This window comes from Arachis stenosperma, chromosome 3, assembly GCF_014773155.1.
Source record: "Arachis stenosperma cultivar V10309 chromosome 3, arast.V10309.gnm1.PFL2, whole genome shotgun sequence".
Taxonomy (NCBI): domain Eukaryota; kingdom Viridiplantae; phylum Streptophyta; class Magnoliopsida; order Fabales; family Fabaceae; genus Arachis; species Arachis stenosperma.
Genome location: NC_080379.1, coordinates 86492818 through 86516913, shown reverse-complemented (window position 1 = coordinate 86516913; position 24096 = coordinate 86492818). Strand labels below are relative to the sequence as shown.

The following is a 24096-nucleotide window of genomic DNA, read 5'->3' as shown; positions in this document are numbered from 1 at the left end:
ACAAATACTTTTCTCAGAATCACTGAAGACAAGCCAACTAATGATGAAGATGCCACAAAGAAGGAGGGATGGAAAAGGATCATAGAGGAAAGTGGGAAAACCTTGGACAAAGAAAGTACCAGCCAAGAAAAACACAACAAGGAATTCTTTCAAGGAGAGACAGAGGATATAATTAAAGAAAAGCAGAAAATCCCACTGGAAAATTTTCGCTAGGGGATAGAGTGATGATCAACAATCAAACCATGAAGGTGTCCCCACAGTTGTCTGATCACTACATTGTGACTAAGATCCTTCCACAGGAATTCATAGAGGTCATCAAAGAAGAAACCGGAAGGAAGTTCACAGTGAAGAAAGACAAGCTAAGGCACTGTGATTTTCAACTTTCATGATCAGTAGAATGGAAGATGTCGAGCTAGTGACAATAAAAGAGCGCTTGTTGGGAGGCAACCCAACCTGAGGTAGTTTTCTTTTCATAGCTTTTTCAATAAAGATGTTGAATAATTGGTATGCATTGCAAGGAGCTAAGTTTGGTGTTGCACACCAAAACAATTTAAAGGAGAATGAAGGATTCTAAGTTTGGTGTTCCACCAAAAATCTCATTTAAAAGCACATTCTTACTTCCGGCACAATGATAGCTCCAAGCAATCAGACAAATTATTCAACTATTTAACTGTTTTTTTTAGCTTTGATTCCATAACCTTTAGCAAGGACACATGGTTTCAAATATGGTTAACTTGTTGCATCTGAGACAGTGGCAAAACAATTAAGTTTGGTGTTCCCACACCAAAATAAATCCAAGAGCCACACTCAATTTATGCATACTAACCATACACTTAAGGGCTTGAGAAGCAAGCAACTTTGAGAATTATGCAGGAAATAAGTCAACAATTAAAGATTTTGTGCATCTTAACTCAAAGAAAACACAACAGAAGGAAGAATCAAACGGCTGCAACTTCAAAGGTTGTATCTAAACTTAAATCCTTGCTGCTATGAATTGTTTTGAACATGGAAACCATTATATATCCTGCTAAAGTGTCTATCTAGTTGCAAGTGAAATTGTTTGATTATGTATGCTAAATCTGCATATTACTTGTCATTCATCACTTAGCTTGAATTTTGTTTGTTTCCCATATGCTTGAATAAAAGAGATTTTGTTTGAATTAAAAAGTAAAAATCCAATGTTGCATAAGTAGAATGGAAGTTAATGGTGGTATATATGTTTGATTAAATGCATAACTCATGAAATAATTGCTGCATAATGTCATTTTCATTGAAGTGTGAGCTAGCTTGCTGTTATAAAGGTTCCTATTAGTAAAGAAAAAAAAATCCCTTGAGAACAAAATAAAACAGAAAGAAAAGGAAGAAGAAAAAGCCAAAGTGGCAAGAAAAACAAAGAATAAAGGTTGGACACCAATAGCTTGGACCCTAGGACATATGCCTGTGGTGTTCTTGTACTAAGATATGCTTGGATAAGTAAATTCTAAGGGGTATTTTGAAACCCGGTCACATAGATCAACTGATTTGGGATGGCCAATTGAAAGTCCACAATAAAGAGCAACTTAGATACAGAACATTTAGTTATCCAAAGAGATTCTGGGCATCAATGATCCTAGGAAGAAGTAGTGAGCCATGTGTCTGTGGTGGAAAATGTTGAGTGAAAAATAAAGCCAAAGGCTACTACTGCAACATTAGACACCAAACCTCCAAAAGAATAAGCTTGTCAAGCATTATAAGAAAGAAAAGTTAGCAAGGGAGTAATTAAAAAGTAAGTCTAATAACAGCAAGTTTAGCAAGCCTTTGAGGAAAGATGTATATTATGTGACAACAACAATAATTGAGTTATCATTGTCTGCATAAAAACCCCATGAATCACATTCTGCTATATGCCTAATAAGGATATGATTCTTTTCTTGTTCATTTCATTTTCTCTTAAGTTTTGATGCTTGCTTGGGGACAAGCAAGATTTAAGTTTGGTGTTGTGATGACTGGTCATCATATACCCATTTTTCAAGCTAATTTCACTTGTTTTATTAGCATTTATGCACTTTCTTGCATCCTAAGTAAGTGATTTAGAGTGAAAATGCATAACTTCTTTAAATCAAACAACCACCATGAAATTAATGTTAACTCATAAGGTTTAAGCTGAATTTAATTGATTTTTAATTGATTTATAAGCCTTGTGAATTTAGTGACTTTGAGTGGTTGTTTTGGTTTATTGGTGAAGAAAAAGAAGAAAAAAGGAAAGCGTGGCCCAAGGAGAAAAAGGCGTGGCGCATAAATGGAGGAAGCAAGCATTGCCCTCCACAAGGGCACACTGCCCTCTAGGAGGGCAACATAAGGGAACAAGGCTTGAAAGGCAACTCTGCCCTGCCCACGACAAGGGCATAGCACAAATCTGTGCCTTGGAATCAAGAAGATAAAAAACATTGCCCTGCCCTCTTCAAGGGCAGTATCGGGCTCACCAAGGGGAGAAATTCAAAGAAAAAGTTCACCTTTGCTTGCCACAAGAATCGAACACGGCACCATGAGGAAGCAAGGAATTAAGCCTCACTTTGGTACCAAGAGAACCAAGGAAAATAGGTAGCGTGTGTGTCACCCGAGTTTCAAACACGGGGCTTCAATTCGGAAACATTGCCCTGCCCTCCACGAGGGCAGGGCAGCATTTTGTTGTGGCACGGCCAGCGCACCAAACTGGCGCACCAAGGCATCACTCGGCAGCACCAGCAGCACGCACAGGCACCATTCTGGCGCGCCAAGAAGTTCCGCCCTGCCCTCCGCAAGGGCAGGGCAGCGTTCTGCAGCACCCAAGCGCGCACGCAAGCACCAACGCGCACCATTTTCTGCCCTGCCCTCCACAATGGCAGGGCAGCCTCATGGGAGCAATCCTTCATGGGCCAAAAATTGAATTAAAAATTCAATTTAATTCATTTCTTCACCAAATCAAAAGCCCATCCAAATCCCAAGATCCAAGAATAGAAAGTGTATAAATAGGAGCTAGTTTGATGTAATTAGGACTTTTTACTTGACTTTTGAACTTTGATCTTTCTTTTGAGCTTTGAATCTTTATTTTTGAACTTTGGAACTTCTCTTGGTGACTTCACTGAGATTTTAGAGAATTAGGGAGGAGAATTGATCTCTCTTCTTCCTGGTTCTTGCTTGAGCAATTTTACTTCCCTTGTCTTGGATTTTGGGTGTGAAGAATTGAGGAAATTCTGTCTCAATCTCCATTCAAAATCCTTTTAATTCCTCTTCTGCATAATTGAGTTGAATTTCATTTCCTTTACTGCTTCTTCTTTAAATTCTTGTCAATTACTTTGTGAACTTGGATCTGGGAAGGCAATTGAGATCTAGACTTTGCTTTCTAGTCTCTTGAGTCCTGAGATCCCATTTTTCTTTTTGGTTCTTCTGTGAACCCTGCTGCAATTTAATTTCATTTCCTTACTGTTTGAATTGTAGTTACTTCCAATTCATCTCCTGCTTTATTAATTGTTGCAATTTACTTTCCCTTGCTGAAATTCTGAATTCCCAATCCTCAACTCCTTTTTTTCCATTCAAGCAATTTACATTTCTTGTAATTTAAGTTACTGCAATTTACATTTCTTGCACTTTAAGTTTCAGTCATTTACTTTCTTGTTCTTTAAGATTCAGCAAATTTACTTTCCTGTTCTTTAATTTACTGCAATTTTCCCTTCTCCCTTTACATTTCCTGTGGTTTAATTGCTGTTGGATACAAAACACTCAACCAATACTTGATTCGCTTGACTAAATCAACCACTAAACTAAAATTGCTCAATCCTTCAATCCCTGTGGGATCGACCTCACTCATGTGAGTTATTATTACTTGATGCGACCCGGTACACTTGCCGGTGAGTTTTGTGTCGGATCGTTTTCCGCACATCACAAGTATCCTCTAATGTGCATGGTATCGTAAAGCTTCTGGGATCTTTAAGCTTCTCAGGTAAGCTTTTCAGAATGACTGCACTGCATTCTTCAGTGAGGTAAACTTTTTCAGTTTCCATCCAATCCTTCTTATGACTTAAGATCTCTTTCATGAACTTAGCATAAGAGGGTATTTGCTCAGGTGCCTCTGCAAACGGAATCTTTATTTCAAGAGTCCTGAGATAGTCTGCAAAGCGGGCAAATTGCTTATCCTGTTCTGCATGATGGAGTTTTTGAGGATAAGGCATTTTGGCTTTGTATTCCTCAACCTTAGTTGCTGTAGGTTTATTGCCTACAGATGTGGGTTGAGAAGCCTTTTTAGAGGGGCTGCTATCAGCACTTGTATGTGTCTGATCTCCCACTGGCGTTTGAATGCCAGGGGTGGAAGCTGGAGTGGCGTTAGACGCCAACTCCTTACCTGTTTCTGCGTCTGAACGCCAAAACTGTGCTTTCTTTGGGCGTTCAATGCCAATTCCTTGCCTGTTTCTGGCGTTGAACGCCAGGATTAAGCATGGGTTGGGCATTCAACACTAGCTTTCCACCCGTTTTCTTGCGTTTGAGTGCCAGAATTATTCGTCTCTGGGCTCTGACTATCCTCAGAGGGATTTTGGGTAGCAGTTTATTCATTTCTTGACTTCCTGCTGCCTTGAAGTGAGGTATTTAATGTTTTTCCACTTCTTAATTGAATTGCTTGACATTCTTCTGTTATTTGTTTTGATAACTGCTATTCTATTTGCTTCAACTGGACTTCTATATTCATATTAGCCATTCTTGTTTCTTGCAATATCTCCTTGAATTTGGCTAACTATTTTATTAGAAAATCTAATTGCTGATTGAATTCAGTAGCTTGATCTGCAGGACTGAGTTCAGCAGTTACTGTTTTAGCCTCTTCGTTGATGGAAGGTTCACTACTTAGGTACAGATGCTGATTTCTGGCAACTGTATCAATGAGCTCTTGAGCTTCTTCAATTGTCTTTCTCATGTGTATAGATCCACCAGATGAGTGGTCTAGAGAAATATGAGCTTTCTCTGTAAGCGCATAATAAAAGATGTCTAATTGCACCCACTCTGAAAATATTTCAGAGGGGCATTTTCTTAGCATCTCTCTGTATCTCTCCCAGGCATCATAAAGGGATTCATTATCTCCTTGTTTGAAGCCTTGGATGCTCAACCTTAGCTGTGTTATCCGTTTTGGAGAAAAATAGTGATTCAGAAATTTTTCTGACAGCTGTTTCTATGTCTTTATGCTGTCCTTAGGTTGGTTATTTAAACACCTCTTAGCTTGGTCTTTTACAGCAAATGGAAACAGTAACAATCTGTAGACATCCTGATCTACTTTCTTATCATGTACTGTGTCAGCAATTTGTAAAAACTGTGCCAGAAACTCTGTAGGTTCTTCTTGTGGAAGATCGGAATACTGGTAATTTTGCTGCACCATAATAATGAGCTGAGGGTTCAACTTAAAGCTACTGACTCCGATGGAGGGTATACAGATACTACTTCTGTATGAAGCAGTAGTGGGGTTAGCATATGACCCCAGAGTCCTTCTGGACTGTTCATTTCGACTTAGGTCCATGATGGAGAAAGGGAGATGATGTGGATTTATTTTATTATATAAAAAAATTATTATATAAAAAAATTATTTTCGAAATAATAAGATAGAATAAAATAAAAACCAAAATAAAAGACAAAAAATAAAAATAAAAAAAATAAAATAAAAAATAACAAATTTGAAAATATTTTATGAAGATTTTCGAAAAAGTGAGGAGAGAAAAAGTGGTTAGGATATTTTTGAAAAAGATATGATTTGAAAAATTTTGACCAAGTCAACCCAAGTAATTCAAAAATTATGAGAAATTAAAGGAAAAGATATATTTTTTTTATTTTTGAATTTTATGATGAAAGAGAAAAACACACAAAAGACACAAGACTTAAAATTTTTAGATTTAATGCTCCTTGTTTTTCAAAAATTTTGGAGGGAAAACACCAAGGGACACCAAACTTAAAAATTTTAAGATCAAAACACAAAGAAGACTCAAGAATACCTTGAAGACTCACAAGAACAATAAGAACAAAAGAAAGAACACCAAACTTAAAATTTTTGGAAAAACAAAATAAATTTTCGAAAATTAAAGAAAATTAACAAGAGAACACCAAACTTAAAATTAGGCACAAGATTTAATCAAAGAAAAATTATTTTTGAAAAAAGTTTTAAAAAGAAGATACCCAATTGCCAAGAACATAAACCAACGCTCTAGCCAACTGAGCTATAGATTTAACGTGATAAATAATTTTTTTTTTGAAAACTAAAAATTTGAAAAAGGACAAGAAAAACAAGATAAGACACAAAACAAGACAAACCAAAGATCAAACAAGAAAAATTGACAAGAACAATTTGAAGATCATGAAGAACACATGCATGAATTTTCGAAAAATGCATAAATTTTTAAAAACATGCAATTGACACCAAACTTAAAACAGGACACTAAACTCACAGAAAAACTAAAAATTAATAAAGAAAAATAATATTTTTGAAAATTTTTTTAAAAGGGATAATAAAAGATGCAATTCTAGTGACTCTAAACCAAAAAGACTAATTTTTCCTAATCTAAGCAACAAGATTCACCGTCAGTTGTTCAAACTCAAACAATCCCCGACAACGGAGCCAAAAACTTGGTGCACGAAATTGCAATCACACTTTTGCAATCCGCACAACTAACTAGCAAGTGCACTGGGTCGTCCAAGTAATACCTTACGTGAGTAAGGGTCGAATCCCACGGAGATTGTTGGCTTGAAGCAAACTATGGATATGTTATTAATCTTAGTCAGGATACCAATTATAGTTATCAATTGACTTGCAAATAAACAAGAGCGCATGGATTAATTAATACTTATTATGCAGTAATGGAGAATATGTTGGAGTTTTGGAGATGCTTTGTCTTCTAAATTCTTATAACATAATGCTTCCTCACTTTCAAACATGCAAGGCTCCTTCCATGGCAAGCTGTATGTAGGGTGTCACCATTGTCAATGGCTACTTCCCATCTTCTCAGTGAAAATGGTCCAAATGCTCTGTCACAGCACGGCTAATCATCTGTCGATTCTTGATCATGTCGGAATAGGATCCATTGATCCTTTTGCGTCTGTCACTACGCCCAACACTCGCGAGTTTGAAGCTCGTCACAGTCATCCAATCCTTGAATCCTACTTAGAATACCACAAACAAGGTTTAGACCTTCCGGATTCTCAAGGATGCTGCCAATGGATTATAGCTTATACCACGAAGATTCTGATTAAGGAATCAAAGAGATACTCATTCAGTCTAATGTAGAACAGAGGTGGTTATCAGGCACACGTTCATGGGTTGAGAATGATGATAAGGGTCACGGATCATCACCTTCTTCATATTGAAGTGCGAATGAACATCTTAGATAGGAACAAGCGTGTTTGAATAGAAAACAGAAATAATTGCATTAATTCATCGAGACGCTGCAGAGCTCCTCACCCCAACAGTAGAGTTTAGAGACTCATGCCATCAAAAGTACAAAGTTCAGATCTTAAAATGTTATGAGATACCAAATAAGTCTCTAAAATTTGTTTAAATACTAAACTGGTAACCTAGGTTTACAGAAAATGAGTAAGCTAAGATAGCTGGTGCAGAAATCTACTTATGGGGCCCACTTGGTGTGTGCTGGGGCTGAGACTTGAGCTTCTCACGTGCCTGGGCTATTTCTGGAGTTAAACGCCAGGTTGTAACCTGTTTCTGGCGTTTAACTCCAACTTGCAACCTGTTTCTGGCGCTGAACGCCAGAATGCAACATGGAACTGGTGTTAAACGCCAGTTTACATCGTTTATCTTTGCGCAAAGTATAGACTATTATATACTGCTGGAAATCCCTGGATGTCTACTTTCCATTCCAATTGAGAGCACGCCAATTGGACTCCTGTAGCTCCAAAAAATCCATTCCGAGTGCAGGGAGGTCAGAATCCAGCAGCATCAGCAGTCCTTTTTCAGCCTGCGTAAGATTTTTGCTCAGCTCCCTTAATTTCAGCCAGAAAATACCTGAAATCACAGAAAAACACACAAACTCATAGTAAAGTCTAGAAATATGATTTTTTCCTAAAAACTAATAAAAATATACTAAAAACTAACTAAAACATACTAAAAACTACATGAAATTACCCCCAAAAGCATATAAAATATCCGCTCATCAACAGATTCGATTTTTTGCCATCAAATTTTTGGCGCCGTTGCTGGGGATTGATTGGGATTAACAATGATTAAGTAGGTGATAATCTAGATTAAGCATTTTTCTTTGTTTTTGTTAAGCCTATTAACTGTTTGTGATTTTGTTTCTACTAACTGTAATTTCATTCTAGCAACAGAGTGCTCTGCTTTTATTTTAGTTTGTTTGTGTTGTATGCCAGGAGGAAGAAGAGGTGCATCCACCTCAATTGATTCTGAACCAAAGGGAACCTTCTTGAGATTGAGGAGAGAAGCAAGAGGAAAGGGAGTGATAGGAGAAGAAGAGTCAGAAGAGTGAGATCAAGAGATGGAAGATAACTTCTCTAATTCACCAGAGGATGTGGCCAACAATAATGGCCTACCTCAAAGGAGAGTTCTAGCCTCTTACACTATCACCAACCCAAGAAATTATGGGAGCAATATCTTAACTCCCAATGTCTATGCTAATAATTTCGAACTCAAACCTCAATTAATCACTCTAGTTCAAAACAATTGTCAATATGGAGGAAGCCCTGCTAAAAATCCAAACCGACATCTCTCCGTGTTCTTGAGAATCTGTGACGCGGTCAAAACAAATGGAGTCCATCCTAACATCTATAAGCTGTTGTTGTTTCCATTTTCACTAAGGGATAAGGCCACTCATTGGCTAGAAACCTTCCCAAAGGAAAGCATTACCAATTGGGATGATTTAGTTAGTGAATTCCTAGCCAAATTCCACCCCCTCAAAGAGTCATTAAGCTGAAAACTGATGTGCAAACCTTCAGATAGCTAGAAAGAGAATCATTATATGAACCTTGGGAGAGGTATAAAGCATTGATCAAAAGGTGTCCAGAAGGAATATTTAGTGAATGGGTTGAGCTCCAGAATTTCTATGAAGGTCTGTCCATGAGTTCAAGGAAAGCCTTAGATTACTCTTCCAGAGGATCACTGCAGATGATGAAGACTGCACAAGAAGCACATGATCTAATAGACATGGTAGCCAACAATAAATATTTTTACTCCTCTGAAAGACAAGCAGCTCCCAAGAGAGGCGTATTTGAGCTTGAAGGTGTTGATACAATCTTGGCTCAAAACAAAATTATGCATCAGCAACTTCAACAACAAATAGAGCTGATGTCAAAAAGGATGGATGGACTGCAACTTGCTGCAGTAAGCACAACCAACCAGCCACCAGCTGTGTGGAGACAAAATGAAGAAAGCTATGAAGAGCAGCAGCCTGCACAAGTCCAGTATATGCACAATCAAGGTTCTGGGCCAAATGAGTTCTATGGGGACACTTACAACTCCTCATGGAGGAACCACCCCAATTTGAAGTGGGGAGAGAACCAGAACTCATGGCAAAAAAATTCCAACCAAAGCAACTCTCGCAACACAAACTACCAAAACCACCAGACCACTAACCAAAATCCATACAGAAAACTACAAAACAATCAACCCACATCCACATTCTATCCACCAAATAACCCATCAACTAACCACAATAACTTTCATCCACCATCCACATCCCACACTCAACCACAACCACCCCAAGAATCCCAAAGAATATCCAATTTGGAGATGATGATGGAGAAAATGATAAAGCATCAAGAATTGGCCAACAAGAATCATGAGGCCTCACTGAGAAATCTAGAAAGACAAATTGGACAATTGTCCAAGAAACCAACTGAAAGACCAAACAATGCTTTCCCAAGTGATACCATTCCAAATTCCAAAGAAGAATGCAAAGCAATCTAATTAAGGAGTAGAAGGACATTGGAGAATGACAAGGTTAGCAGCAAGAAAGAAGTGGCAGTTGAAGAGAAGGACCAAGAGAAGTCTAAAAAAAATGAGGAAGAGCCACAAGCTTCAAGGAAGGGAAAGCAAGTCATGGAAGAGCCACCACAAGAGCAGAGAAAGGTGGTGAAGTTTTACATCCCTCCTCTGCCATACCCTCAGAGGCTGCAAAAAGAGATCAAAGACCAGCAATTCCCCAAGTTCCTAGAGATATTTAAGAAGATGGAAATCAATCTTTCACTTGCTGAAGTGTTGGAGCAAATGTCCTTATATGCAAAATTTTTCAAGGAACTCATCAACAAGAAAAGAATCTGGAATAAAAAGGAGACCGTGATTTTGACACAAGAGTGTAGTGCAGTAATTCAAAGAGGCATTCCACCAAAACTCAAGGACCCAGGGAGTTTCATCATATTATGCACCATAGGCAACATGACATTGGAAAGAGCTCTCTATGATTTAGGTGCCAGCATCAACTTGATGCCTCTCTCAATGATGAAAGAGCTTGCAAAAGAGGAAGTTAAATGACGATCAGACTTTCTATCAGTAAAGAAATTCACAAATATAATCGCGTTGTAAGTATAGCTTCTAAACCAACAGAAAATCCTTTCGTACAAACGTTTGGTTGTCACAAGTAACAAACCCAATAAAAATAAATAACCGAAGTATTAAAACCTTAGGTCGTCTTCTCAAGGAATTGCAGGGAAGTATGATTTATTATTGGTTATGAAAAACAGTATTTTTGGGTTTTTGAAAAGGTTTGAACAAGAGAAATAAATTGCAGGAATTAATAAATTAATAACTAGAAAACTCTTGGCAAGGTATGAGAATTGGAAATCACATCCTAGTTATCCTTATCAGGTGTGATGAGTATTGTCCGTTGCTCCCACATAGTTAACCCTTACTAAATAAAGGAAAGTCAAGTGGACCAATTAATTTGATTCCTCAAGTCCTAGTCAACTCCTAAGGAAAGACTAGCTTTAGAGGGATCCAAATCAACCAGCAAACTTCAAATATTAATCAACTGCTGAGTTTGATAACTCAAGAGTTACCAATTACTCAACCAAAGCCAAAAGGGAAAAATCTAAATTATTTATATAATAAATAAAAGAAAGCAATCATAAGTCTGAAATACCTCAAATTGTATTAAATAGAAGATTAATCTAAACATAAAGAGTTCATAAACCAAATTGAGAAAATAAATAAAAGGAATATTAAACCTGGAAATTGAGAAGAACAAATCCTAAATCCTTTAAGAGGAATCCTAATCCTAAATCCTAAGAGAGAGGAGAGAGCCTCTCTCTCTAAAACTACATCTAATCCTAAAAGTATGTATGAATGTATGTTGTATGATGTGTCTTCTATGAATGGATGGACTCCCCCACTTTATAGCCTCTAATCTGAGTCTTCTGAGCCGAGAACTGGGTCAGAAATAGCCCAAAAATTGCTGGGGACGAAATATGCCACGCTGATTTTCGTCACTGCGATGCGTCTGCGTGGAGCACGAGTTCACGTTGATTAGATGTATGGCCACTATATCAAATTATATATCAAATCAAAACCCCAGACATTAGCTTTCCAACGCAACTAGAACCGCGTCATTTGGACCTTTATAGCCTAAGTTATGACCGTTTGAGTGCGAAGAGGTCAGGCTGGACAACTTAGCAACTTCTTCAATTTCTTGTATTCCTTCCACTTTTGCATGCTTCCTTTCCATCCTCTGAGCCATTCCTGCCCTGTAATCTCTGAAATCACTTAACACACATATCACGTCATCGAACGGTAATAAGAGAGGATTAAACATAGCAAAATTAAAGCCCAAAGAAGCATGTTTTCAATCATAGCACAAAATCAGGAAGGAATTGTAAAACCATGCAAATTATATGAATAAGTGTGTAAAGAATTGATAAAAACCACTCAATTGAGCATAAGATAAACCATAAAATAGTGGTTTATTAACCTTCCCACACTTAAACATTAGCATGTCCTCATGCTTAGCTCAAGAGAAGCTATAAAGGAGTGAAGAGGAATGATAGAGAGTATGCAATGCAACCTATCTATGCGAATGCAACTACATGCAAAATGTTTCTACCTACTTGGTTAAAAGTAGATAAGTTCTCCAAGACAAATATGAATCAAATTCCTTTAATTCAAATTACACAATAAAAGACAAGTAAACTTGTAAGAAGATAGCTCATGAAAGCAGGGAATATAGAATCAAGCATTGAACCCTCACTGGTAATGTATATGCACTTTAATCTCTCAAGTGTCTAGGGTCAATCACTCTACTCATCCCTAGTCATGCTTTCTAAACTTTGTTCTTCATCTAACCAATCAACAAGTATTTAGCATACCAATACAAATATCATGAGGTATTTTAAAGGTTGTAATGGGGCTGAGGTAAAGGTAAGGATGTATATATAAGGCTAAGTGAGCTAACAAAGTGAATCTTTGATTAATCTAAGATCTCACCTAACATACACGCTTTATATAATTTCAAAGTTCTTTACCTAGCTACCCAAATTTTCCCACTTTTGTATTACATGCTCATGTATCAAACTTATTTTTGAATTTTGTCCCATGTGCATTGATTCTTTTTATTTTGCATGTGGGGTAATATTTTTTTTGTATCCCCTTATTTAATTACTTAATAAATTTTTTTAATGCACATGGTAATTTAATTATTTTGATTTCACATGAGCATGCTTTCCAAATTTTCAAATGACTTATTCACTTTAATTCCCTACCATTTTTTTATCATCCCATGTTCCCATAAAATTTCCCACACTTAATTTATACACAATATCTATCTTAAGCTAACCAAGGATTCAACTTGGAATTTTTATTTTGTTTTTCTACTTAAGGCTAGTAATATGGTTATGAAATAGAAGGGGGTTAAAAGGCTCAAGGGGGCTAACAAGGATGGCATAAAAGGTATGTCTATTTGGGATAAGCGAGCAAAAATACAAATAATGGCCTCAATCATATGCAAGCATGTAAATATACTAAACAATGGACATATAGACTGGAACAAAATCTAGATTGCAGTTATAGAGAAGGAAACACACAAGAATAAAAATTTATGGTTAAATAATGTAACCATGTAAATAAGCTCAAAATCTCACATGTTGTGTGTTCTTTGTCTCAAAAACCATGTTCCAAATACAACTTCAAACAAATTTAACAATAAAAATTTTGATTTTAAATTAGTGAAATTTTTCAAAAATAGGGTGTTTAGAAGAAACTTATTATTTTTCAACCAAGTAGAATATGCATAAAATCAAACAAATATGCAATCAAATATACAAATGAAACAATGAACAAACAAAGAAAATAGAGTATTGGTGTTGAAAAGAAGGTAACTAACCCCTGGAAGTCGGTATCAACCTCCCCACACTTAAAGATTGCACCGTCCTCGATGCATGCTAAGATGTGCAAGTGGATGAGGGTTGTAGTTCCTCAGCTGGTGCTCTTTTTGTTCCTTTCCTTGTCGATAGTTCGGGAGTAGCTTTCTCTCTACCCTTCTTGGTGGCCATCCTGAAAAGGGAAAAAGAAAGTAACTTTTAAAGCTAAGGGTTAAAGCAAGGAAGAGAATGGGAAAGGTGGTAATCAATGCACAGTAAAGAAGAATGACGTTAACACATGGTCATGACTACATGTGAAAAGTCATCAATAGAAATATAGCAAGTGCATGTGATGACAGTTAAATGCAAGGTATTTATTGGTATGCCGGCAAAGACATGAGTAGCATAGATCAAGCATTCAATGTCCAAGTTAGATTACCAAGCCTTTCAAACTAACAATATGTTTGTATGGACAATTATAAATAATTAATAAAATATAAAAAGAGTTTTGTGAAAAGCAAGCATTTAGAGTAGTAGAATAAAAGAAATCTAAAAATAGTGCACAATGCCATACGGGCGTTTTCACAAACACATAGCATGCATGGGAAATAAGTGGTGGAAAGTATTAAATTGAACATGCAAGCAACCCTATAAAAAGTAATATATAATTATCAAACAATTCTTAATAATCCACAAGCAAAATATAGAAAATAATGACCCAAATAAATTTTCAACACCAATTAAAAGAAAAAGAAAGAAAAAGAAAAAGAAGGGAAAGAAAAGATTTAGATTTGGGGAAGAAAAGATAAGATAGTTGGCGGTGATTTGGATAAGCTGTGTGGCGCAGGTGACGTGGACGTGTGGAGCACGCGTTCATGCGGTTGGCGCGATTTGTAAGTGACGCGGACGTGTGGGCAACGCGTTCGCGTGATGGGGTTTGTGCTTCCAGCACCATTCCAGCCCCACTCTACTCAACTTGCTGCCATACACCCGTTTACGTCGATTTTACAGGGCCACGCGTTCGCATAGGTGACGCGGACGCGTGGGAGGCATTTTTCCCACATGACGCGGATGCGTCAGCGATGCGATCGCGTGGGTCAAATTGTGCCAAAGGCACGCCTCCAGCCACATTTTTGCGTGACTCTCTGTTCAATCTTATTTTCTTCCCAACGCACATTTGACGCGGACGCGTCAGCGACGCTGTCGCGTCGCGTGTGTTTTTTTTTAATATATGCAAAATGCAGAATGCAATGCTAATATGAATGTTATGCATGATTCCAGGTTCAATCAAAACTCAAAAACAAACAAAAGAGACTAGAATTAAACTGAAAAAGGGACAATCATACCATGGTGGGTTGTCTCCCACCTAGCACTTTTAGTTAAAGTCCTTAAGTTGGACATTTGGTGAGCTCCTTGTTATGGTGGCTTGTGCTTGAATTCATCCAAAAATCTCCACCAATGTTTGGAATTCCAGGAGCCTCCGAGATCCCAAACTAGGCGCAGAAAGCCTTCGAGTAAGTTAAAGCAAGTGACAAGGCCCCAAGAGTATTGATTGCCAGAATGATGTCCGGGGTCCCAAACCTTGCTTTTGTACCCGTTTTCTTGTTGATCATTATGATTCCATCCGGGTAGCAAGCAATTTGAATTCTCACTAAAGTGGCCAAACAACTTCTTAGACCTATTTAGTTGAGCTTTACACCAACCCTTACATTTAAACCTTGAGCACACAACCATGTTTAACCTTGCTTGACAACTTCTACCACTGACCATCTCCCTCTTACGCTTAATGCCACAAAGGGCTCTAAGCTGACCATCTGTCTCAAGTAAAGCATATTCAAGTGAGCTAATTAAACTTAGAGATGAGAGATTTACCCACTTGAATGAAGGAATGAACGGTGATGGCTTTGGAGGAGAGGTCTCCAACAACTTTGGCAAGGTAATTTCCAGCTCCATTCTCTTGGGCTTTTCTTTAACAACTTCTACCTCCTTGCAAGCTTCTTCAACATCAACCTCTTCCTTTTGGTAGCTTTCTTCTAATTTGATCTCTTCTTCATTGCTCACCAAGGGCATGGAAAGTTGTGCTTCTTCTTCTTTAAACTCCATATCAAGTCCAATGGAAGAGGATTCAAATGTGGATAAGAATTCATCAATTATTGAATCCATCTCTTGATCATCCCCTTCAAAGTCTTCACCCATGATATGCCTTGGAGGTTGTACACCCTCTTCAACATCAACATCAAACACCTTGGAAGGAGGCCCTATGAATGGACTTTCCAATGGAGGCTCAGCATCTCCTAAGTCTTCGACCACTTCTTCTTCTTCAATAATTCTGGCTTCCTCTACTTGTTCCAGTACAAAGTCATGATCCTTACTGTCCACTGGTGTTTCTAGTATCTCCTTCATGCTACGTTCTTCATTAGATTCTCCACATGAAGCCATGGGGGTTCCTTGAGTGTCCAAACGTCTGGAAGGTAATTGATTTATTGCTTGCTCTAGTTGATGAAAGGTTGCATGAAATTGATCTACTGTTTCTTTGAGGCGAGCCTGTGATTCTTGGGTCGATGGATATGGACATGGTGCATAGGGAAGTGGTGGTTCTCAGGAGTAATTGGATTGGAATTGTTGTGGATATGGGTTAGGGTCATATGGAGGTGAATGGTGGAAAGGGACTTGTGAGTTTGGTGGTTCAAAGGTATGTTGTGGAGGTGGTTCATAAGCATAGGGTGGGGCTTGTTGGTAACTATAAGGGGGTCCACCATATCTATCATCTTGGTATGCATTGTAGAATGGTCTTCTTCCATGGTATATTGGAAGGTGTTGTTGCCTAAAGGGTTAATCAGATCCTCTTGGCTCCGTCCATCCTTGATTGTTTTGACCTTGATGCATATTCCTGTTATAGCTTCCTCTTCCTGCAACATAGTTGTAACCAGGCTCATAGTCAAAGGGGTGAGAGTTCATAGTAATAGGAGAAAATTATAAACAAAAACTAACAAAAAGAAAATATTTTGAAAAAAAAAAGACATGATTTTTGAAAAAAAGATAAGATTTTGAAAAAGATATGATTTTTGAAAAAAAAATTGATTTTGAAATTTAAAACTAAGATAAGATCAGATAAAAAAATTTAAAAAATATTTACAATAACCAATAATAAGGCACACATTTATAATTCTCCAGCAACGGCGCCATTTTGACTATCGGACTTTCTATCGGTAAAGAAATTCACAAATATAATCGCGTTGTAAGTATAGCTTCTAAACCAACAGAAAATCCTTTCGTACAAATATTTGGTTGTCACATGTAACAAACCCAATAAAAATAAATAACTGAAGTATTCAAACCTCGGGTCGTCTTCTCAAGGAATTTCAGGGAAGTATGATTTATTATTGGTTATGAAAAATAGTATTTTTGGGTTTTTGAAAAGGTTTGAACGAGAGAAATAAATTGCATGAATTAATAAATTAATAACTAGAAAACTCTTGGCAAGGTATGAGAATTGGAAATCCCATCTTAGCTATCCTTATCAGGTGTGATGAGTATTGTCCGTTGCTCCCACTTAGTTAACCCTTACTAAATAAAGGAATGTCAAGTGGACCAATTAATTTGATTCCTCAAGTCCTAGTCAACTCCTAAGGAAAGACTAGCTTTAGAGGGATCCAAATCAACCAGCAAACTTCAAATATTAATCAACTGCTGAGTTTGATAACTCAAGAGTTACCAATTACTCAATCAAAGCCAAAAGGGAAAAATCTAAATTATTTATATAATAAATAAAAGAAAGCAATCATAAGTGTGAAATACCTCAAATTGTATTAAATAAAAGATTAATCTAAACATAAAGAGTTTATAAACCAAATTGAGAAAATAAATAAAAGGAATATTAAACTTGGAAATTGAGAAGAACAAATCCTAAATCCTTTAAGAGGAATCCTAATCCTAAATCCTAAGAGAGAGGAGAGAGCCTCTCTCTCTAAAACTACATCTAATCCTAAAAGTATGTATGAATGTATGTTGTATGATGTGTCTTCTATGAATGGATGGACTCTCCCACTTTATAGCCTCTAATATGTGTCTTCTATGCCGAAAACTGGGTTAGAAACACCCCAGAAATTGCTGGGGACGAAATCTGCCACGCTGATTTTCGTCACTGCGATGCATCCGCGTGGAGCACGCGTTCGCGTCAACTAGCTGTACGGCCATTATGGCAAATTATATATCAAATCGAAGCCCCAGATGTTAGCTTTCTAACGCAACTGAAACCGCGTCATTTGGACTTCTATAGCCTAAGTTATGATCGTTTGAGTGTGAAGAGGTCAGGCTGGACAGCTTAGCAACTTCTTTAACTTCTTGTATTCCTTCCACTTTTGCATGCTTCCTTTCCATCCTCTGAGCCATTCCTGTCCTGTAATCTCTGAAATCACTTAACACACATATCACGACATCGAATGGTAATAAGAGAGGATTAAACATAGCAAAATTAAAGCCCAAAGAAGCATGTTTTCAATCATAGCACAAAATCAGGAAAGAATTGTAAAACCATGCAAATTATATGAATAAGTGTGTAAAGAATTGATAAAAACCACTCAATTGAGCATAAGGTAAACCATAAAATAGTAGTTTATCATTAAACCAACCAGAATGTCACTTCAAATGGCTGATAGATCACTAAAGATACCTAATGGTGTTGTAGAGAACTTGCTGGTGAAGGTGAGAGAATTAATTTTCCCTGCAGATTTTGTCATTTTAGACATGGAAGAAGAAGAACACAACTCAATTATCTTGGGGCGACCTTTCTTAGCCACAGCAGGAGCTATCATTGATGTAGAGAAAGGTGAAATGATCCTCAGGGTGCATGATGAACAAATGATCATCAATGTCTTTAAAGCAATGCAATATCCCCTGAGAAAGAAAAGCATATGAGAGTAGAAATGATAGAAGATTTGGTGGAAGAAGTGTTTGAAACCAACGGTCAAGAGGAACAAGTAGAAGAAACCGAAGCAGATCAAGATATCCTAGAAGAACAAGTGATTGAAATCTCCTTTGAAGGCATGACAGAGGAGGAGCCAAAGCAAGAGTTGAAGCCCCTCCCTCCTCATCTCAAGTATGCATTCCTTGGAGGAAAGGAGACCCTGCCAATAATCATCAATTCATCCTTAAGCATGGAAAATGAAGAAAAGCTGATTGAAGTGTTAAAAATTAACAAAACAGCCTTAGGATGGACAATTGATGACATCAAGAGAATAAATCCTGCTATTTGCATGCATAAGATCTTGCTAGAAGAGGACTCAAGACCTATGGTGTAACCTCAAAGAAGGCTTAACCCAACCATGAAGGAAGTGGTTCAGAAGGAGGTGATGAAGTTGTGGAATACTGGAATCATATACCCAATTTCTGACAGGTCTTGGGTGAGAAGGGAGGCATGACTGTCATCTTCAATGAGAAGAATGAATTAATCCTTGCAAGGACAGTGACGGGGTGGAGGATGTGTATTGATTATAGAAGATTGAATGAAGCTACAAGGAAAGATCACTTTCTTCTCCCTTTTATTGACCAAATGTTAGAAAGATTAGCTGGCCATGCCTATTACTGCTTCTTGGATGGATACTCTGGATACAATCAGATAGTGGTGGAACCCAAAGACCAAGAAAAGACATTCTTCACCTGTCCATTTGAAGTCTTTGCCTATAAGAGGATGCCCTTTGAGCTATGCAAATGCTCTAGCAACCTTCCAAAGGTGTATGCTCTCCATATTCTCTGACATGGTAGAAAAATTTTTAGAGGTCTTTATGGATGCCTTTTTTGTCTTTGGGAACTCTTTTGACACTTGTCTGCATCATCTAACCCTTGTCTTGAAAAGATGCCAAGAAACAAATTTAGTTTCAAATTGGAAAAAGTGTCATTTCATGGTACCAGAAGGTATTGTTCTTGGGCATAAAGTTTCAAGTAAGGGTATAGAGGTTGAGAAAGCCAAAATAGAGATCATAGAAAAACTTCCCATACCAGTGTATGTAAAACCAGTGACAAGTTTTCTTGGACATGCTAGTTTTTACAGAAGCTTCATCAAAGATTTTTCAAAAATGGCTAAACCACTAAGCAACTTGTTAGTGGTTGACAACCCTTTTGTCTTTGATGATAATTGCGAGCATACTTTTGAAACCTTGAAAACCAAACTCACTATAGCACCAATCATCACACCCCCAGAATGGGGACTTTCTTTTGAACTCATGTGTGATGCAAGTGATGTTGTAATTGGTCCTGTATTGGGACAAAAGAAAGATAAGCTGCATCATGTTATATACTATGCAAGTAAAGTCTTAAATGAGGCACAAAAAAATTACACCACCACAAAAAAGGAACTCTTGGCTATTGTATATGCATTTGACAAATTTAGACAATACTTGGTTGGTTCAAAAGTTATAGTATACACTGACCATGCTGCTCTCAAATATCTCATGTCTAAACAGGATGCCAAGCCAAGACTTATCAGGTGGGTGCTGTTGCTACAAGAATTTGACATTGAAGTGAGAGATGGGAAAAGAAGTAAGAACCAAGTTGCAGACCATCTGTCAAGATTACCACAAGAGATCAACCAAGATGCACCACAACCAGTGAATGAGAAGTTCTTAGATGAACATCTCTCCAAGTCTAGCAAGCACCTTGGCTTGCTGACATTGCAAACTACAAGGTGGGAAGAAGGATTCCCCAAGAGTTTACCAGGAAACAAGTGAAGAAGTTACTCAATGAAGCCAAGAAATTCTTGTGGGATGAGCCCTTCTTTTTCAAGAGACGTTGATGAGCGGATAATTTGTACGCTTTTTGGCATTGTTTTTAGTATGTTTTTAGTAGGATTTAGTTAGTTTTTAGTATATTTTTATTAGTTTTTAGTTAAAATTCACTTTTCTAGACTTTACTATGAGTTTGTGTGTTTTTCTGTGATTTCAGGTATTTTCTGGCTGAAATTGAGGGACCTGAGCAAAAATCTGATCCAGAGACTGAAAAGGACTGCAGATGCTGTTGGATTCTGACCTCCCTGCACTCGAAGTGGATTTTCTGGAGCTACAGAAGCCTAATTGGCGCGCTCTCAACGGCGTTGGAAAGTAGACATCCTGGGCTTTCCAGCAATATATGATAGTTCATACTTTGCCCAAGATTTGATGGCCCAAACCGGCATTCAAAGTCACCTTCAGAATTTCCAGCGTTAAACGCCGGAACTGGCACCTAAATGGGAGTTAAACGCCCAAACTGGCATAAAAGCTGGCGTTTAACTCCAAGAAGAGTCTCTACACGAAAAATGCTTCATTGCTCAGCCCAAGCACACACCAAGTGGGCCCGGAAGTGGATTTTTATGTCATTTACTCATCTCCGTACACCCTAGGCTACTAGTTCTCTATATATAGGACCTTTTACTATTGTATTTTCATCTTGAGATCTTTGAATCTTTTGATCACTGGGAGGCTGGCCTCACGGCCATGCCTAGACCTTGTTCTTATATATTTTCAACGGTGGAGTTTCTACACACCATAGATTAAGGTGTGGAGCTCTGCTGTACCTCGAGTATTAATGCAATTACTATTGTTCTTCTATTCAATTCCGCTTGTTCTTTGTCCAAGATATCACTTGCTCTTCAACTTGATGAATGTGATGATCCGTGACACTCATCATCATTCTCACCTATGAACAAAGTGACTGACAACCACTTTTGTTCTACAAGCATACAAGGCTCTAGTGTTTATCTCTTAGGTTCCTGATGCACGATGCATGGTTGATCGCCTGACAACCGAGTGCTCGCCTGACAACCGAGCCAGCCATTCCGTGAGATCAGAGTCTTCGTGGTATAGGCAAGAACTGATGGCGGCATTCAAGAGAATCCGGAAGGTCTAACCTTGTCTGTGGTATTCTGAGTAGGATTCAATGATTGAATGACTGTGACGTGCTTCAAACTCCTAGCAGGTGGGGCGTTAGTGACAGACGCAAAAGAATCACTGGATTCTATTCCGGCCTGACCGAGAACCGACAACTGGATAGCCGTGCCGTGACAGGGTGCATTGAACATTTCCACTGAGAGGATGGGAGGTAGCCACTGACAACGGTGAAACCCTTGCATAAGCTTGCCATGGAAAGGAGTAAGAAGGATTGGATGAAGACAGTAGGAAAGCAGAGAGACGGAAGGGAAAGCATCTTCATACGCTTATCTGAAGTTCTCACCAATGATATACATAAGTATCTCTATCTTTATCTTTATGTTTTATTCATATATCATCTATACCCATTTGAGTCTGCCTGACTAAGATTTACAAGGTGACCATAGCTTGCTTCATACCAACAATCTCCGTGGGATCGACCCTTACTCGCGTAAGGTTTATTACTTGGACGACCCAATGCACTTGCTGGTTAGTTGTGCGGAGTTGTGATAGAGAGTTGAGATTGCAATGAGCCCACCAAGTCTGTGGCGCCATTGATGATCACAACTTCGTGCACCAAGTTTTTGGCGCCGTTGCCGGGGATTGTTCTGTGTATGGACAACTGACGGTTCATCTTGTTGCTTAGATTAGGTATTTTTCTTCAGAGTTCTTAAGAATGAATTCTAGTGTTTCATGATGATCTATTGAAATCTGGCTGGCTGAGAAGCCATGTCTAATCTTATTGGACCGAGGTTTCAACTGATCATCACAATAGCTTGTTGATTTCTATCAATCTTGCTATTGGAGCAATGATCTGCTAAGGCTTGGCTGGCCATTGGCCATGTCTAGTGTTTTGGACCGAAGCTTTCTTTGAAAGCTTGGCTGGCTGTGAAGCCATGTCTAATTCCTGGACCAGAGTCTTAGACTAGCATTGCAATGATTCCTGGAAATCAAATTGAGAATTCTGAAACCTTTATTTTCTATTTTCATATAATTTTCGAAAAAGCACAAAAAAATTTACAAAACCATAAAAAAACCAAAAATATTTTATGTTTCTTGTTTGAGTCTAGTGTCTAATTTTAAGTTTGGTGTCTTGCATGCATTGTTTATTTGATCTTGGTTCTATTTTCAAGTCAATAGTACAGGGAACTGAAGATTCAAAACATGCAGCAGAGGAATTACACAGAAAAAGCTGGGCGTTCAAAACGCCCAGTGAAGAAGGACAGACTGGCGTTTAAACGCCAGCCAGGGTACCTGGTTGGGCATTTAACGCCCAAAAGGGTAGAGTTTTGGGCGTTAAACGCCAGAATGTGCACCATTCTGGGCGTTTAACGCCAGGATGGCACAAGGGGGAGGATTTTGTTTTCGAATCAATTTTTTTTTTCAAGTTTTCAAAGTTTTTCAAAATCAAATCTTTTTCAAATCAAATCTTTTCAATCAAATGTTTTCAAAATCAATTTCTTTCCTTTTTCAAAGATACTTGCTAACAATTAATGATTTGATTGAACATTTCAAGTATGTTGCCTTTTCTGTTGAGAAAGGTTTAATGTTTGAATCATATCTTTTCTTGTTAGGCAAGTCATTAATTTTTAAAATCAAATCTTTTTAAAATTGTTTTCAAATCATATCTTCTCAATCACATATTTTTTAAAACCAATCATATCTTCTTAACTTTATCTTTTTTAAAATAGTTTTCAATCAAATCTTTTTGACTTCTAATTTCAAAATCTTTTTCAAAAATCACTTGATTTCTTTCCACTCTTATTTTCGAAAATTAATTAATGTTTTTCAAAATGTTTTCAAATTCTTTTACTTAATTTTCGAAAATCATCTTCCCTCCTCTCACATCCTTCTATTTATGGACTAACACTATTCCTCAATGCACAATTCGAACTCCATCTTTCTTGATAAGTTCAAATTTTCTACCTCTGTCTTCTATTTTTTTTCCTCTGACACCTCAAGGAATCTCTATACTGTGACATAGAGGATTCTACACTTTCTTGTTCTCTTCTCTTTCATATGAGCAGGAACAAAGACAAAGGCATTCTTGTTGAAGCTGACCCTGAACCTGAAAGGACCTTAAAGCGAAAGCTAAGAGAAGCTAAGGCACAACTCTCTGTAGAGGACCTAACAGAAATCTTCAAGGAAGAAGAACCCATGGCAGCCGAAAACAACAACAATGCAAGGAAGGTGCTGGGTGACTTTACTGCACCTACTCCCGACTTCTATGGGAGAAGCATCTCTATCCCTGCCATTGGAGCAAACAACTTTGAGCTTAAGCCTCAATTAGTTTCTCTAATGCAACAGAATTGCAAGTTCCATGGACTTCCATTGGAAGATCCTCATCAGTTCTTAGCTGAATTCTTGCAAATCTGTGACACTGTCAAGACTAATGGGGTTGACCCTGAGGTCTACAGACTTATGCTATTCCCTTTTGCTGTAAGAGACAGAGCTAGGACATGGTTGGACTCACAACCTAAAGAAAGCCTGGACTCATGGGAAAAGCTAGTCAATACCTTCTTGGCAAAGTTCTTTCCACCTCAAAAATTGAGTAAGCTTAGAGTGGAAGTCCAAACCTTCAGACAGAAGGATGGAGAATCCCTCTATGAAGCTTGGGAAAGATACAAACAATTAATCAGAAAGTGTCCCTCAGACATGCTTTCTGAATGGAGCATCATAGGTATTTTCTATGATGGTATGTCTGAACTATCCAAGATGTCTTTGGATAGCTCTGCTGGAGGATCTCTTCATCTGAAGAAGACGCCTACAGAAGCTCAAGAGCTAATTGAAATGGTTGCAAATAACCAATTCATGTACACTTCTGAAAGGAATCCTGTGAACAATGGGACAAGTCAGAAGAAAGGAGTTCTTGAGATTGATACTCTGAATGCCATTCTGG

General features: G+C 37.9%; 1 non-coding gene across 1 annotated transcript; it reads right to left on the bottom strand.

Annotated features, from left to right (window-relative positions):
- Nucleotides 1-23750: 23750 nt before the first annotated feature.
- Nucleotides 23751-23858, bottom strand: LOC130972211 (small nucleolar RNA R71). The gene has a single exon (XR_009083404.1). It is a non-coding gene; the product is annotated as a small nucleolar RNA R71 (small nucleolar RNA).
- Between the last annotated feature and the right edge of the window lie 238 nt (nt 23859-24096).